Here is an 18,932-nt window from a genome sequence, read left to right as displayed (position 1 = left end):
CAGCAAGCAATCATGCCACACCAAAGCGGTTTTCCTCTTGCTGGTAACATACATCACTCAGAAATGCCCGTCACGACACACAGTGACAGGTGTACAACAGCAAAGCGAAGCAATGTTCTCCAACTACTGCAGGGGAGCTCTTCCCTGGGAAACATAAATACCGCCCCAGAACTCAATCTCGGATCTGTCAGGCTTCCCAGATGAGACATCCACCTCGCGACCACAGAGCAATATTTGTCCTGACAGAAGCGTCATTTAAAATTAATATTGAAATAAGCAGCGATGTGTTCCATCATCCCCACTTCCTCTTTAACAAGGCAGAATTACAAATTGAATTAAACGACTTCAATCCCAAAGTGTTCCTGTGGCATTGCACATTTTTCATCGGCACGCGAAGAATGCTAAGCCATTGATCACACTGTGCAACCGGAATGATGAAGGGTAGAAAACTGGCCTCTGAGCTGAGGGTTGTAACTAACTGTCAATTACAGTGTCTGCCCAGACACACAGAGAGATTTTATTCTTTCTGGTGTGTGTGATTGCTGCTTGTCTCGATACGTTTTTGTAAGAACTGAGGATATACCTTGAACATGAACAGAGTCTATTACGGTTGCCTGCCTAGGCTGAAATACTACCTTCAAACTCAAGTGCTGGATGCCGTTGGTCAATAAAATTATTGAGATCAGTTAACTTAGCATTGACAATAAGTGTTTTCCCCACTCATCCCTACTAAAGAAACAGCTGGATCTCTCAGGGCCTGCATTATTTCTTGGAAACTACTGTGCAAGTTCCCTGTGCTAGCCACAATAAAGGACTCCCAAATATCGGCCAGCCATGGAGCTGGGGGGCTGACAAGAGGTATCCTCAGGGAAGGATCTGAGAAGCAGAGTGGTGCAGAGTTGGGATAACATTCCAAGTGTGGTGGCTCTGATGTGCCAAACTATGCATACGAGATGCCCCTAGACGGATTCAACGACGTGCCACATCCCACTGGCATGGAAACACAATGACATTGAGAAGACCGCATCTTGTATGGCTCCACTTACATCAAATGTCCAGAAAAGGCAAAGCTATAGACAGAGAGGAGGCATGTGGTTACCTGGGGCTCGGGTGAGAATGGGGACAGGCTGCAGAGGCTTGCAGGGGGTCTTCCTGGGGTGACAGATGTGTCTTAGAACCACACTGTGGTGACAGACACACAACTCTGCAAATATGCAGGCAGTCACTGAATTGTACATACATCACACAGGTAAACTGTGTGATGCCAATTATATAACCTTCAGCTCTTAAACAGTAATAACACAGGGGCTCTGTTGTTTATCTACCATGCCTCTATCCAAACACTCCTCCAAGGACAGGAGTGCCCCAAACGAACCAGGGATTTCCACCACCAAGGGGAGTGGAGGTTCATATAAAAACTAACTTTTATTTCAGGAAAATTAGAAGTATCACTGTTTCCCCATTAGACTGGCATAGACTGAGTTATGTCTGGCAATATTAATAAGAACAAGAACGAGGAAAATGGTATTCTGGTGGAAAGCTGGTGAGGTGGTGCATCACTCAGGCCACTCTTGAGGGGAGTTTGGCAGCATTTGGTAAAGCAGGAAATAACTAGCATCCAGGAATGCTCTAGAATATACCTTAGAGGAGTTTGTTCATGTACTTGCTGAGATCTACAAAGTGATGCTCCCTGTAGAAATGTTTATCCAAGCAAACAAGATAAGACAAAAATGTCCAAATAGACAAATGAGAGATCTATGTCTAGATATCATTTATATATATATATATATATATATTTTATGATATATATGAAAGACCTATATTATCATATTTTATATATGTATGTATCTGATTGGTCTATTTGGCATAAATACATATATATATATACATATATGTATATGTGTGTATATATATATATATATATATGCTGATGTTTGAGTATGAATACACCTCAAAAACAAATTCAGTGAAACTAAGAAAAATGACAACATGCTATATTTAATTATTATTTGTCTATGTGAAATTAAAATAAACACCCATTTATGTGAAGTTAATAGGTGCACACCAATCCAGGGACAGCAGCGCACTACAGAGTGGTGGGCAAGGGACTGGGCAGGGGTCTGTTCTGGCAGACACAGTTAATTGTCTCCCTCTTCATTTCCTTTCTTCCCACTCTTTCAATCACAGAAACCCCTGATTTGTAAATTGGAGTATGGCCTGCTATATTCACGTCAAACCACGCGGTTAAGGGTGGACATTTGACTACATTCTACCCAGCGGAAGATGAGAGGAATCATCTCTGCCTTTCGAGGTCACATCCATAAGTGGGGTTTAATTGTTGGCAGCCACCTGCTCTTCACCTTCCAGGCTAACTGGATGGAGCAAGTGGTGGTGGCTGGCCCAACTATGTCTACATGGACAAGGGCACTGCTCTAGGAAGCGAGATGCAGGGACCTGAGTTCTCCGGCGACCACATCGGAAGGACCTGTCTTCCTTACCCAGGCTGCTTACCAGCTCAGGCTTCCATAGAAGACATAAATCTCTTGTTCACACATTGCTAAGGATTCCTTCTTAAAGCACGCAAGCTCGACACTCTACACTCTACATACTTCCTGTCTGAATATTTTTATTTCTTAACAAATCCAAGAACAAATATGATAACATGATATTTTAATTTTTATGGAGGTGAGCTATGTCTATACATAGGTATTTCTGGCTGTGTTATTTTTGTGTTTTCCTGAAACTTTCAAGTTTATCCAAAGGAACATAAGCCACATTGCTTGTACACCTGAAACGGTGATTGAGGGCTTGCCCACACTGAGGATATCTCCCACAAACACATTTGGTCTGCAGCAGAATCCAGTTAACATCTGCTCTCTTTTCCCAAGCCCTGAGTGGACGAACAAGCCAGCTCTCAGCCTGATGGGAATATCAATGGTGCTCCCTGAGTTTTGGTTCTGAGGTGGGAGTGGAGACCATATTCCGCATTCAGCAGCTCACCTGTCACGTTACATCTCGGTATAGAAAATGCAATGGGTGCTTATTAACCTCTTCAGATAGCCTTTTATAAATTCCTCTTTGCCTCATGAGCTTGCTGGAAAGTCTTGCTTGTCTGGGAGATGAAGTTTGCCATGCCCATCACTCACCAAGTGTGTGGCTGTCACTTGGGGTCAGAGACTAGATTTAATTGTGATGGTGATGAACAGGGGTGCTCATCCTTAATCATGTTATGCATTTAACCTTTCCAACTCACACCATAAAAATTAATGAAATATATCCCTGGAAGGTGATCAGACTGGTATTCATCAAAAACTTGATTTAATGCTTTTTCCTTTGGGTCCAGATGAGTTCCTGAAGTCTATCCTAGGACCAGGGATGAGCAGGGGACAAAGACTGGGGTTGACAGATTCTGGAAAACTAAGGCAATAAGGTTTTCATCTCCCATCCTTGGTGTCTGGGGGCATGTCTGACATACTCAGAGGTCCTTATTGGTTAGTTGAAAGCTTTTCACACATAATTTTATTAGCCTCTCTCTGTGGACACTTTTCTTTCCAAATACCACCTGGAACAGAAGCAAGGCTGGATATTGGCAGCTGGTCCATAAGATTGGCCTCTGCTGGTGAATCTTGGGTCCAACTGGCACCTCTGCTGAGCTCTGCTTGAGTCTGTCCCATCTCAGGCTGTGAAACCTCTGGCTTCCAAGAAAGCCATGGCTAACCTACAGACACGGAGACAGCAGCCCACCACCAGGGTCTCATACTTGGGGCTAGCACTTCGGATGCTATGTGGGGAAGCACAGCACTGGAGACGCAGGTGTGTGGTCCCCAGAAGTCACGGGAGATGAGAAGGGAAGGATGGGGAGAAGTCTGCATGGGGAGAGTCCAGTGGGGGACAAGGCCAAGTGCAGGGGTGGGTGGGGAGGAACACAGAGGCCACAACTCCAAGATGACTGTCCAGAGGCAGATGCATTAATGAAGAGCGTACTTTTATTGTTGTGACCTTGTGACCCCAGCCCTGGGACACCTGTACCCGCCAATGGTGACACGGTCCAGTGCAGACACCCTGGTAAACTCTTTCTCTGGCACCTCCGAGATCCCATAAGTGAACTTCACCATCCAACTGATGCAACACTGATGTCATGAAATTACGACAACAGAAAGGAAGTGGTATAACTGTCACCTTCCTGGGTAAAAATCCTTGGGGAAAATATGTTATCTTTATGCCAAGTGAAAGATATAATATTTTTAAAGTAACTATCAGCTGCTCCACTGGAGTGGGAAAGCTACCAATATCTTCATGGAAAAACCGTGAGTCATATCATGTTGGTCATTTAGGAAATATTCAATGAAGAAAAAAAAATCGCACAATTTTTCCAGATCTGACTTCACAAACGTGAAAAAAAGTCGGGCACATGCCTTTAAATCCACTGATGGACTTTCCCCATTGATGCACCTGGGGTGAGGCTCCTTCCCCTACTTTTGCGACCCCCAGAATTTTCTCTGGACCCTGATGCAATTTTGGTCTTCTAGCACCGAGACTGATCATGACGAGGCTGAGTGATTCTAGCCGTGTTGGCTCATGTGATCCTGTCCCTGCTCAGCCACCACAATCTATTTGTGAGGAGACATGATGGGGCTGGGGCTTCTGCATTCACTGAGGGGACAGCTCTAGGGTCACCCAGGGTTCCAGGGTTGCTATAAAATGCAGTTTCCACACCCTGACTCATGTAATCCTCAGGCTAACCACATGAGGAAGGGAGGCTAGTCTTCACTTTAAAAATGAGTAAAAATGAGCAAGCACAGAAAGATCGAGTGAGTCCTCCTGGGTCACACAGCTGAGGAGCTGGGAATGGAGCTTCCTCGTGCTCTGTATGCAGTAGTGACCCTTGCGCCATTTATCTGATCATGCTTAAGGACATGAGCAGATCTGGCTAGGTCAGGCTGTGGGGTGACCACGGCCTCCTCTCCTGATCTGTCCACTGGCTCTGTGACAGCGACTGTCCCTCCAAGTCACAGCACAACTGGAGGACACAGATGGAAGGGAATGAGCTCACAGTGAAGCCTGGCCACCAGGGCTGCATTTCCATCTGCTTCCACAGCCCACTGTCTCCCAAAGGCAGGAAGCAATGTCCTGGTCTCTTGTGGGACGTGGGCTACGGGGCTGGTCAGGTTCCCAGGTACACATTCACTATCTAGTTCAGAATGTTGACTGCTATCCAGCTAGAGAACCTCATAGAGGGAGAGCCTGGAAACTCTTAAGGAGTTTGGATGCCGGAGTGTTAACAGCTTCTCCCACAAGCATGCCCTGAGGCTTCTATAACAGAGATCAAACTCACGTGTGCCTAGAATTCTACAGCTGTTTTAGGATGTGTGGCTCCAGCTCAATGATTCCCCCCAGTGTCCCTCTGAGAACAGAAGGGAGGGGTGACCACCTGTTGCACAGATCTGTGGGCTTCCTTACGTGGTACTTAACCACAAATGTTAAGTCTTGTGCCATCAGTGCACCTCTACCCCCGGTTCAAGGATGGGACATGCCAGATCCACTTCTCTTGTCAGCTGATGGAGTGGAGATTTTCTTCCCCACTGGCCGCGATGCCAGAGGAAGAGCAGGGAGTCTGGAGGGACAGATGCCTTGTGGCACCAGTGGAGGAGCCCATCCGAGCCTGAAAAGGAAAGTCTAAAGATTGTGCCAGGGGCATTTCTTGCAGCACCCAGGGTCAGCCCTACCTCTTTCTGAATGCCCACTCATGTGAACCAATGAATTCTGTATTTTACTGGACTGGGTTGCACTTTCAGCCATGAACTGTCAAAGAAGATTCATTGATAGAATCATTTATCGGGACTGCATTGGCCCTTTAAAATCCCAAACTCAGGGCTAAGTAGAAATTCTTAGAGGACCTCGTCATACACAAAGGATAGCATTCACCTAGAAGGTCCTTCCACCCTCTCATCACCTGAAGGATCAAGGTCCCACAGCTTGAGCACCCCTGCTTGCTGTGGTAGGAGTGCTCAGTGGGGTCAGAACTTTTGTCTAGATTACTGACAGGCAGCATGAGGCTCTAGAGAATGATCTTCAAGATGCCTGCCCCAGGAGAATCTGGACACACGCTCCAGCATACACACACCCCTCCCTCAAGGGGGACGGCAGGGCGAGCACTAAATTCATGAACATGTGTTAGCCATGGCTACAAGCATTCCTGTGGAGTGAACGATCACAAACAGAAAAGTGCATTAATGCAATTGAAATAGTCTGATTGGCAAAAAGTCAGCTTACGCTTAACTCCTGAGGAACACGTGTTGTGGGAAGAGCAGTGCGCTTGGAATGGGGGAAAATATCAGGCAGCAGCAACGACCCTACCCAATAAACTAATGTTCGCTAATGTGTCCACTTCCTACTCACTGAGCATCTGCTGTGTGCTGGGGGAGGCTGTGGTGGCCACAGAGACAGAGGACGAGGAGAGAGGTGAGGTCTCTGCTGCAGGCACTCTGTCGACTGCCATGGGTTAGGAAAAGTCTTTAAAACTCTAAACTCATGGCAATGGTACATCTTATGGAGAGGATGGCATGTCATGAGGGCAGCAATGAGAAAGGTCAGTGAGGAAAGGCTCTCTGCAGAGGCCACATTCCAGCAAAGACCAGGAGGAGGTGAGAGAGACAGTCAGGGGGTGTCAAAGAGCAGCATGTTCCAGGTCGGGGCAAGGGCTCGAGCAAAGACCCTGAGGTTGGCATGTGCTGAGCATGTTTCAGGGAGCAAGTGTCCTCTTGGGTAGAAAGAAATGAGCAAAGGGGAGGCAATGGGTCAGAGAGAAAATGGGACAGAAAGTGCAAGCCTACTGCTGGGGATTTACCCCAAAGATACAGATGCAATGAAACGCCGGGACACCTGCACCTGATGTTTCTAGCAGCAATGTCCACAATAGCCAAACTGTGGAAGGAGCCTCGGTGTCCATCGAAAGATGAATGGATAGAGAAGCTGTGGCCTATGTATACAATGGAATATTACTCAGCCATTAGAAACGACAAATACCCACCATTTGCTTCGATGTGGATGGACCTGTAGGGTATGATGCTGAGTGAAATAAGTCAGTCGGAGAAGGACAAACATTATATGGTCTCATTCATTTGGGGAATATAAAAAATAGTGAAAGGGAATAAAGGGGAAAGGAGAAGAAATGAGTGGGAAATATCAGAAAGGGAGACAGAACATGAGAGACTCTTAACTCTGGGAAACGAACTAGGGGTGGTGGAAGGGGAGGAGGGCGGAGGGTGGGGGTGAGTGGGTGACGGGCACTGAGGGGGGCACTTGATGGGATGAGCACTGGGTGTTATTCTATATGTTGACAAATTGAACACCAATAAAAAATAAATTTATAAACAAAAAAAAAGTGCAAGCCTTCTGTCATCCACAGAAACATAGGAATTTCACTCTAGTGACATATGAGTCACCGGCTGTTCCTTCGCAGAGGAGCGACCCTCCCTGATGTCCATGTTCAAAACAGCATGTGCATTTTAGGGGTCCCTGGGTGGCCCAGCTGGTTAGGCATTCAACTCTTGATCTCAGCTCAGGTCTTGATCTCAGGGGCATGAGTTCGAGCCCTGAGGTGGGCTCTGTGCTAGGAATGGAGCCCAATTATTTATATATATATATATATATATATATATATATATATATATATATATATATATATCCTACCTTATGTGTCTATATATATATATATATGCAACACAATCACTTTAAAAAGTATAAAAATTGATGTAATATGAGAATAAAAGTACAACAATCTAACTGCAGGACCATAGTGAGCACGTGAATGAAATGGGAGCAAGACTTCTCAAAGTAGATATTTTCATATCATTTTGATACTCACAAAATTTTCTCAATGTATTTGTTACTGAGAAAACCATCATTATGAGACTCTTCCCGGCCACTGTGTGAAGGGGAGGCTGCAGGACTGGGGCAGGACCCGGGAGAAGCATGAATAGGCGCGTGCAGGCACGATCCAGGTGGGGCCTGGCGGGGGATCCCAGCACCACATCCTCCAGACTGCCCTGTCTCCTGGGGAAGACGCACCCCTCCCCATCACTGTCGCAGGCAAAGGCAGTATCTAGATGACTTCCCTTGAATCTTAAAAAAGGCAAATAAACAAGATTTTATGAAAGATACCAGATATTTTTCTTCAGTAATTTTTTTCTTCTGAAGAAGAAATCTCAATCATGTGCTCTTCCTTTTTTAGATAATAATAGTGTGCTAGAAAAATTAATTAAAATGTCCAAGCCTTCATAAAACCCAATTTACAAATCCACTGAGAAACCTCATAAAAATAGAAATATCCTTCTTCACAAATGTACATGCATTTTCACGATGTTTTTATAAAAATGAAATGTCATACATGTTAAAGACTTAGTCACATAGTTTTGAGAAATTCAACTTCACAACATATACTTTTGTTTAACAATGCCTTTAACTGAGTAATGGAGTAGAAACAACATTTTAAAGCTTCAGTGCATATTTTGCATATGTGTACATGTATGCACATATGTGTATATGCACATGGGTGTGCATATATGTACATGCATGTTCATTGCACACACAGTGCATAACAGGCACTCACATCATCAGTAATGAGATGTCAGAGATCCGGTTGCCTCCTGCACCTCATAAGCTGTGTGTTGCACACTTAGACTCTAGTGTGAATGGCAGCCCTACACCTCTTGACCCAGAATCATGCATGATACATCCTACACTCACAGTACCGCTGGTTCCTGGTTATGGACACATAATGTATGAGATCTGTTTCCAGCTTCTAAATTATCCTTTTTGTCTGGTTTCTCTGTGCCCTCCAACACAGCCAGCATATTAATGAGAGATTAATTTTCTTTCAACAATGGTCCCTATTAGATCAGGCGAAGGTCTCCTTGATCAAAGAAAAATTGCTACAGGAAAAGACAACTTGAAAAGAATCTTCTTCTTCTTCTTTTTTTTTTTTTTTTTTTTTTGAAAAGAGTCTTCTTAAACCAGGGTCCAACACTTCAAAATCAACAATGAAATAAATGTCTAAAGGTTTAGGGCATGAGGTAGGAAGCTAAAATTATTATAATAAGTTTGGTTCTTGCCACTTCAGCAAAATTTCGGTTGTATTGCAATGATGGGGGAAGAAGGCAAACCAATTTTTTCTCTAACGAATACAATGTATACAGAGGTTAATAACATTAATTTGCTAAATGCAAACCTTTAAAATGTAGCACCCTCTCTTTGCTCTATCTCCATCCATAGTAATTATGGAATCCTTAAAAATTGCAAGGAACTCTTGCTTCTCTTAGTATTTGAGAAGCTCAGAGAAAAAGGCATAAGGTTGAGCTTTCAGTTTATTACTTATTTACTTAGTAGAGGCAAGTATAGAAATGCCTGAGCAACCGTGGTGGGTTGAATTGAAATGCCACCATGCGTGCATGCTGTATTACAAGCTGCCTGAGTGTGTGCCCCTGGATTGTAAAGATACATGCCACTGACCCACCTTTCCTGGCAACCCAACCCAACCTGCATTCTACTCACCCTGGGATGCTTCCTTCATGACATATGGCCCTTCCTACCGTGGCTCCTCTGTGTTTTCCCCTCTGTCTCCTCATAGAAGGGAGGAGATTTTGCCTTTCTTGGTTGTTGTCAGCAGACAGCACCTGACTCCTGACTCAGTTAGCCTTCCATCCAGGCTCACAGAATATTCCTGTGCCAACACCATGTAGTTACAAGTGTGCAGGGCTATAATGTATATGTAGGATGCATCTTCCTTTGTTATTTCTTATATGTAAGGATTTGGATGATTTTTAAGTATTTGTTCTTCTATGGGAATTAGACATTTATTTTATTTTTCTGAATACCCTGTTAATAAGGAGCATGAAGATTGTATTTATAGATTAATTTCTGGCACTTCCATCACTTTTTAATATTAGCTTTTTTATGATTTATGAATATTGAATGCCATGATGGTTACTTCAGTCATGTTTCTTATCCCTTAGGAAAGTTTGAGATTTTCTTCACGCTGTTCCCAAACAGTTGCTCTGGAGGTGACTCTTGGGAACTTTACATTTTTACACGAGCCACTTTAGTAGCACTGAGAGGTATTCGGAAGAAAAATAGTAAGTCAGGGGCTCTGAAATTCTTTGGGTCATGAATCTCTCAGAGAATATGATGATGCTTATGCACTCCCTGTACATATGACTGTGTATCTGTGTGTACACATGTATACACATATGTGCACCTGTTGTGCCATGTCAGAGCTTCATGGATTCCATGCCCATTCAAGGGCCAAGAGTTAGGTAAACCTTGTAATGACAAGGTTTTTTTTTTTTTTTTTTTTTTCAATACTGAACCACCCAGGCACTCCTGTAATTAATTGTATTTTATTTTATTTTATATTTTTAGAATTTATTTATTCATGAGAGTCACAGGAAGAGGCAGAGACATAGGCAGAGGGAGAAGCAGGCTCCCTGTCTCCCTACAGGGAGCCCTATGCAGGACTCGATCCCAGGACCTCAGGATCATGACCTGAGCCAGGCAGACACTCAACCGCTGAGCCATCCAGGTGCCCCAATTAATGATTTTTTAAATGGAGAAACTGCTACACATTTGGAGAGAAATCCTCCTTTATTCAAAGTGATCATTATATAGCTATGTCTATATTCCAACTTGCTTATGTCTCCCTCAGGAAAAAGGAAATAGAGGAAATTAAGGAAGAAAGTCTCTCTCTCTCTCTCTCTCTCTCTCTCACACACACACACACACACACACACACACACACACGAAAGAGGACAAGCCAACCTAGTATGAAAATATAAATATTTCATTGGATCCTCCTGGAGAAAATGTAAAGTCTGTGTCTTTAATCATTCCTGTTCCAGCAATAAAAAACTCCATGTGAGAGAAATTTTCAACCTGTGCATGCTGAGAAACTGGTGTATAAATTGCTTGTATGAATTACGAATACCACTTCCTACAATTTGGGGAGCTAATCGTCATGAGCATGAGGAGACTCTCCTATGTTGTTCTAACCTCCATAAAATAAACAGAAGCATGTCTTTACATATGGTGTGTGAAAACCCTGAGTATCTATAAATAGTATACTCACATATTTGAATACTGTGTTAGTGCATCCTTGTATGTTATAGAACTCAGACCGTGGAGCTTATAAAATAGTACATATAAAATAGCAAACATTTTCCCTTAGTTTGAGATGCACACAGAACCAAACTGAAGTGTCTGAATGGCCCAGGAAGTTGAGTTTGTTTATAAAGGCACAGATTAAAAATGAGAGGGCTGTGAAATCTGTTCACACTGGTGATGCTGGTGGAGGCTCATGTGCTCCTGGAATACTTTTTTTTCATTTCTATTTTAAAATACTTTGATCATGAACATCCAAATAATAAAAGTCATAATCAGAAAAAGCAGGGAAGTCAATCCATTTGGAGAGAAAAAGGCAGATGACCACAACAAGACACAAATTCATCTGAATGGGCTGGATTAATCCTAGAGAAAAGATTTCTGTATAATTAGGTCCCACCCCACATTCTATGACTACGGCCAGATACAACAACATAATTTCTGTTTTTCCTGGATCTAGGCTTCATTTAAGAGGCTACCTACCAGCCCTGCAGCAAATTCACAGGCTGAGTATGCTGTGCTTCCAGTTGTGGTGCGCTCCTGAAGAGTTCCAGGATGATCATCCTGGGAGTGATGGACAGCTGTCAAGGGTAACCAGTGCCCAAACCTAAGTCTAGTCTGAATGCAATCACCTGCAGGAAGGACTAATGATCCCACAGCTGCTCTTGAAATGCTCTTTCATGTACTCAGGTGCATCACTGGAAATCCTGACTCGTAATAAATATGTTGATGAATGAATTAGGATAAAGGGGAAGCAGCATTTTCCAAGAGCTGACTGTTCCCTTAGAGGGACTGCATGTCCGCTGGTCTTCTGGCCACTGGCTCGGAGAGCAGTGCATCCTTGTCTTCTGATAGGGACACTGGGATGTGCAGTCTATGCCTCACGCCACGTGGAAGATGACTTTCACATTGTCTCAAGGAGGCTAATTCTCCAATTTACTCTCCACAGAACTGGATAGATAAGCCCTCAGGGATGTACGTGACCTCATCAAATACTCGACAATTATGGAAACATCTTTAAAAATCACACAATATATACAACAATATACTGATTCAGAAATATTTTTCCACGCTCATATTTCATGATGATTTCCACACAGCTGTCTTCATCACAGACGTCCTTCCCTAATCTCAGTTTTTCAAAGCATGGGATTGTCACTCCCACGTACTCTCACTCATGGAGGACACACGCAGCCCCTTGGAATGTTGACACCCTAGAGTTTTACTTCAAATTTCGAAAGCCCATTCATGTAATATTTAGATAGTTGATTTTCTCATTTATTCTGTGGGTTGTATATTCATAAGCCTTAAAAAGATAACCCTGCATCATATTGCTTTTCAGACGGAAACGTACAGAACTTGTTTGCAACCAGGAGGTCATTTCCTTTGGAATAATGAGTAGGTGTGTGTTAAATTTCCTCTCTTCCCACCCTTGTTTCCTCAAAATCAGTTCTGATGTAACCTCTGTAAACATCTATAACTAGCATTGACTGAGTGAGGATAAGCTGACTGTCTTCCTCGACCCGTTATTAGCAAGTAAGAGGGCTTCCATTGTGTGTCCCTCTCAGTGAATTCTGGCGCTGAGTCCGCTGAGCAAGGATCCTTTTGAAAATCCTTGTTTTTGCAAGCATGCAGGGCCACAGCATTTTCTGCATGAGCAATTACACTCAGCATGATGTAATCCTTGACTTTCCCCTAAAGGCTGTTTCAAAAGTTATATGCTTTTTTTTGGTGGTTATTTGTCATTTTGGTAAGTGTTCAAAATCAAATGTCACAATGTAGGAAACTTCATAAGAATGTCACGATAAGAATTCACCCTCTTTTCTGAAGGATAATTTTTGGGGGAAGAATTTATCTTATGTTTGTTCATGCAAATGTCAGAGACATGAATTTACCCCAGACTTTTAACTCCCAAATGTATGCTTTTCCTATCACACCGTGAGAGAATTCACAAATTCTACTTTCTCTCCGTGACTCAGGCCATCCTTCCTGGAATTCCAGTAACTTCGTTACTCATCCCCCTAGAGACTGACATACCCCCACCCCCGCAATTGCCTATCACACAAAGAGCAAATGCCTCAGTGTGGTAGCAAAAGCCTCTCTAAGGAAGTCAGACAGTGTATCAACAGCCAAGATTTCTGCCTGACGAAGACCATTCTCTAATGGAGATTTCTGAATTTTAGTCTTGCTAGAAAAGTCACATTCAGGTTTTAAGTGCTTCATGAGAACTTATGCTCTATATTTTATAGAAATACAGCCTTGCCTACCTGGTCCCTTCCAGGCACTACAGTGCAATAGAACTCTCTCTCTCTCTCTCTCTCTCTTCCCCATCATGGACCATTTGACATTGGTACCATCCAATGTGGCAGCCATTTGCCACATGTGGCTATTGAGCACTTGAAATGTGGCTTGTGTGGCCACTCACTGTAATTAGAATTTCAGTAGCCACAGGTGGCCAGTGGTGTTCATACTAGACTATACAGAATGGAAGTGTCCTCCCATGCAACACTTATGAGAAGCGCAAATAGGAAGGCTGTGTGGATTTAAAATATCTGGTTTAGGCAGATCCTGCCTTCCAACTCTTGAGACCCTGTATGTCTTTTTCTCATATCTACAATCTTGCAAAAAGTAGTCCTATACATCTTTCCATATATTTGGCGGTATACGCCTGAGAGAGATCTCTCAACATGGAATTACTGGTCAAAGAGTAAATTACATAGAACTGTTGGGATTCCAACACATTCTCTTCCATAAGGTCATGCCATTTTTCACTTCCCAGAAACCTAAGAGAGAGCTCACAGCCATGCCCATAGAGGATGCTGTCGAACCTCTAATTTTTTATTAAACATTTGGGTAAGACATGGGATCTCAGAATACTTTAAATTTGTATTTCTCTTTTTATGAGCAAGCTTGAGCATATTTTCATATGGGTAAGATCTATTCACTTTTATTTTTTGCAACTGTTTATTTCTCTAAATGTTTTTCTATAGGGCCATTGATCTTTTTCCTTCTCTGGCTTTAAAAACTCACAGGGATGTGTTTGGGTCTGCTTTATAACTTGCAAATATTTGTACACTTTCTTTTTTCCCCCTTCTGATGTTTTTTCCTCTATGCATAGTTTATGTCATCCTGTTTATCTACATTTTTCTTTCTGAATTTTGAGTCCCAAAAGAATCTTCCTCAGTATCAGACTATAGAGAAATTCACCCATATCGTCTACTAGCACTTGTATTTACTGTTTCATAGTGTTTTGCTTTTGCATTAAAATCCTTGCTTTGCTTGGTATCTATCATGGTATGATATGTGAATAATGGTAGCTCCAATTATATTATTTTCATATGGCTTGCCCAGCTATTCCAACACCTCTTCTTTAAAAAGTCCATCTCTGTTCCCCTGATTCGTGGTGCTACCTTCCTCTTCTACTAAATTTCAGTATGTTAGTGAGTTTCTAGAATTTTCTACTGTGTTCTACTGATTTATGTCACTATTGACATACCCATAATGCTTGTACCAATACCGTGATCCTGCTTTAATTATAGACTTTCTGTAATACATGTTAAGATCTGGTAGTATAGGGCAGCCAGAGTGGCTCAGCGGTTTAGCACCGCCTTCAGCCCGCGGCGTGATCCTGGAGACCTGGGATCGAGTCCCATGTCGGGCTCCCTGTGTGGAGCCTGCTTCTCCCTCTGCCTGTGTCTCTGCCTCTCTCTTTGTGTCTCTCATGAATAAATAAGTAAAATCTTAAAAAAAAAAGAAAAGATCTGGTAGTATATTGCCACCTTGTTCCTTCTGTTCAGAACATTCTTGAATCTTGTTTATTCTTCTAAATGAACTTTTAAAGCAACTTCTCTGGGTCCAGAAAAAAATTTTGGTGATTTCACTGGAAATGCATTGAATTTATATATTACCTGAAGGAAAATGTACATCTTCAAGATATAAAGATTTCCTATTCAAGGACATGGTATGTCTTGCCATTTCGAGTGTGCACAGACGGAATTTTCTGGAAACATAATTCTATCATCTGCAAAGGGAGATGGTTTCCCTTCTGCCTCTCTGATTCCCATGCCTGGAATTGTTCTTGATTATCTAACTGTTGGACAGATGCTACCACACGATGTTAAATGATTGGGAAGAGAGTGGGCATCTTTATCTTGTCCTTGACTTGAGCAAATCCATAACTTTAATTCATTGTTTTCAGCACTATTTCTGCTAGACTTGGTATTTATGAGTCCTAAATTCTTTGAGGTGCTGAGGGGACACTGGGTCTGCTGCTCTTCATGTGCTGCACAGTGGTCAGCAGCCTTCCTCCTTCCACAGGGACCCTGGCATCTCCCCTCCTCCCATGTCTTCATGCCCAGACTCCTCAATGTTGTGTGTCACTCCCTTTTCTGTTCCTTGCTATATTTGATATGGCTCCTTGTGGCATGGGTGCCCATATGTGCACATGATCATCCTCCCTAACCTAGAATTGCCAAGTGGGAAGCTAAGACATAGCACCATCTTAAATGTCTCTTGTGTTCATTTGTCTTGAAAGTTAGTCTCTTGATAACCTCCACCCATCCCATGTATGTATCTATGTATCTATCATCTGCCTATATATATCTCCATCCATCCAATCTATCATCTACCTATATTTATCTATATCTATCTATCCATCCATCCATTCTATCATCTGCCTATATCTATCTACATCTATCCATCCATCCTATCACCTGCTTATATCTATCTACATCCATTCATCCACCCATCCAATCTAAAAATCTATTTAATCTATATCCTTCTGTTTATATCTCTCATTAAAATTTACAAAAAAAAAAAAACATTCATCGCTTTTGCAGAGTCTAAATTCCCACTTGAAAAAACAAACAAGCAGACATACCAATAAACGCAAACAACCAGGTCTGGGTTCTCTCCCCAAAGCATGAACAGCTTGAACATCGACTTCTTCATTCAGGAGCCCTCTATGGAACATACTGTTAGTTGCGTACCCCAAAGCAACTTGTTTTACAAGGTAAAACAAAATTTACCTTGTTTGGATTGGCAATGAACCTTAACAAACACAAACTCTCCCCTTGTGTTCAGGGTGGCTGGGGCACAGTTTTCCTAATAGTTTAGTAAAAATAAGTCTTCCCTGCTCTGTGAACACCTTACTCTTCTGCTCTATGTGGTGCCTCTTCCCACTTGTTCTTTCTTCAGAGAAGGACTAATGGGGAGGACCTATCTGAAAACTACATGGAAGAAAGACACACTTTGGGAGATCCAGAGCCAATCCTGGTCATGGATGCACCCATCCTGGACAGTCTTCATCTGAACTAATATTTTTTTGAAAAAAATACAATCCTCTCTCAGGTATAATTACAGTGGCCCAGTTTCTGCCACATGGATTCAAATAATATCTAACCAATACACTGTGCTGGATATTTAATATTATTAGTTTGAGTTCAAACATTTCTCTAGAAAGTAAGCTATCCCATTTCCCACAGTTTGGGCAAAAAACTCATTTGGGAGGAAGGAGGGATTTTTGCACCTTAGAAAAATAGAGGACGTGGGATCCCTGGGTGGTGCAGCGGTTTGGCGCCTGCCTTTGGCTCAGGGCGCGATCCTGGAGACCCGGGATCGAATCCCACATTGGGCTCCCGGTGCATGGAGCCTGCTTTTCCCTCTGCCTATGTCTCTGCCTCTCTCTCTCTCTCTCTCTGTGACTATCATGAATAAATAAATAAAATCTTAAAAAAAAAAAGAAAAAAAAGAAAAATAGAGGACATCTTAGAAAAAATTAGATAAATTGCCCTTTTGGCAAGCATGCTTCTAATTACTTTGGACTTTTGAGGACGGTAATACATTTCTCCAAGGTTTGGGGTTCCATGAACATTGACTGCATGCTAAGTACTTTGCTAAGTGTAAAATGCATTTGAAACTCTTACCTTGACCTTGGAGAGGTCACACCCTATCTATTCCTATCTAATCAAACAATATGGTAAACACTCTAACCAAGGTTATGGACAGTCAGCTATTGAAATGCAGAGAAAGGAGTCTATGAGTTAAGTATTAGAAACACCTTTGCTAGCATGAGTTAATAATGTTCAAAACTTAATCGGTGCTCATAAAGTATTTTCTGGGTAGAATTAAAGTAGTTGACCACACCTCCAGCCAGAACACAATCATGCATACTTAGAATACAATGGTCTTCTAACACTTTATCCTGAAGTATCAAAATCAAGTCACTGGAATGGAACTTGTTTGCCTGGCTAACTCCTCAGGCTGAACCTGAGAGCCCTCCTGATGCTGAATTGCTCAGTAAAAGCCAGGATGCCTCCTTCTTCCCTCTCCCGACATCATATACTTTGTCTGCTTAGCACTTATTACAATTTGAAGTTATGTATTTGTTTTGTGCTCATCTTTAACATCCATTCATCTAACTATATGGAAACCCTCGGGAGGGAACGGGATACATCTCTTGGTGCATTATTTCCCCTGAGCGCTTACCACATGGTATATGCTCAATAACCACACATTAGATAAATGAATGAGCTTCAGTGCTGCTCTGATCATTTTTCTTTTTTTTTATTAAGATTTTATTTATTTATTCATGACAGACACACACACACACACACACACAGAGAGAGAGAGAGAGAGAGAGAGGGAGGGAGAGGCAGAGACATAGGCAGAGGGAGAAACAGGCTCCGTGCAGGGAGCCCGACATGGGACTCGATCCCGGGTCTCCAGGATCACACCCTGGCTGAAGGCGGCGCTAAACTGCTGGGCCACCGGGGCTGCCCTGTGATCATTCTTCTAACTTCATTCAGAAGTCACTTTTTCCTATGCAAACCAAAGGTCTAGCTTGACATTGTGACCATTTTTTGTAGTAAAATACCAAGGCAGAAAGGAAGTTCTATCCTTGAAATTTGAAAAATATCTTCCACGGCAAACACAAATGAGTTAACAGAGACAGCTAATATTTCCTGCCAGAGACTAGATTTACTTCCCAAATAGTGCCCCTGGCCCATAACTGTAACTTGCGATGTACGCTGACCTCATGTCAAAGTGTAAATGCTGTTCACACCCAGTCGGGCTCACCTCCGGACCTCATCCCCATGTTAGCATCTAGCGGGTGTCACAGGAGCCACCTCTTCTGTAAGGACTGTCCATCTAGTTCTCCAGCAAAGTCATGAAGGACATGTGGGTGCACAGAGAGAAGGAGGTACCTGTCACTACAGACCTCTCATGTTGGTAAATATGGTGACAGGGCTGAGACCCTGAGGTCAGCACTGAGATGGATGAGACCCTCACTCCCCTTTGGGAAATTCAGACGTCTGCTCTTCTTTGCTAGGTGCTGGCCATGTTCGGTTTAGCGGTGGGTTCTTTGGGGCCTAAGGATGTTAATATTGCCTCTTCTATCCTGGGTTGAAGACCATCCTTCAAACATTCATATGTACTGGGAGCCTCAGCATGTGCCCATGTGTGGAAGTAGGATCTTTACAGTTGCAGTCATACTGCATTAGGGTAGGCCCCGAATCCAGCAGCTGGTGTCCTCACATGAAGGCCACATAAAGACACAAGGGCACAGACACACAGGGAGAGGCCATGTGACCACAGGGGCAGAGACCAGAGCAATGCAGCCCCAGCCAAGGGCCCCAGGGATTCCTGGCAACAAGACAGGCTGGGAGGGAGGGAGGGGCCCCAGTGCCTTCACAGGGACCTCTGTTTACACCTTGGTTCCAGACTTCCAGCCACAAAGAGCATGAATTCTCGCTGTTTCCACCCAGTGGGTAGTATTC

At 43.0% G+C, this 18,932-nt stretch overlaps 1 protein-coding gene across 1 annotated transcript in view; it reads right to left on the bottom strand.

Moving 5' to 3' along the window:
* The window catches only part of TMEM132D (transmembrane protein 132D), a 596,131-nt gene that overhangs the window by 221,877 nt on the left and 355,322 nt on the right, over positions 1–18,932 (bottom strand). The gene's annotated exons all lie outside the window — the stretch shown is intronic.

Source organism: Canis lupus, chromosome 27 (assembly GCF_048164855.1).
Source record: "Canis lupus baileyi chromosome 27, mCanLup2.hap1, whole genome shotgun sequence".
Classification (NCBI taxonomy): domain Eukaryota; kingdom Metazoa; phylum Chordata; class Mammalia; order Carnivora; family Canidae; genus Canis; species Canis lupus.
This window is presented reverse-complemented; position numbering and strand designations above follow the sequence as displayed.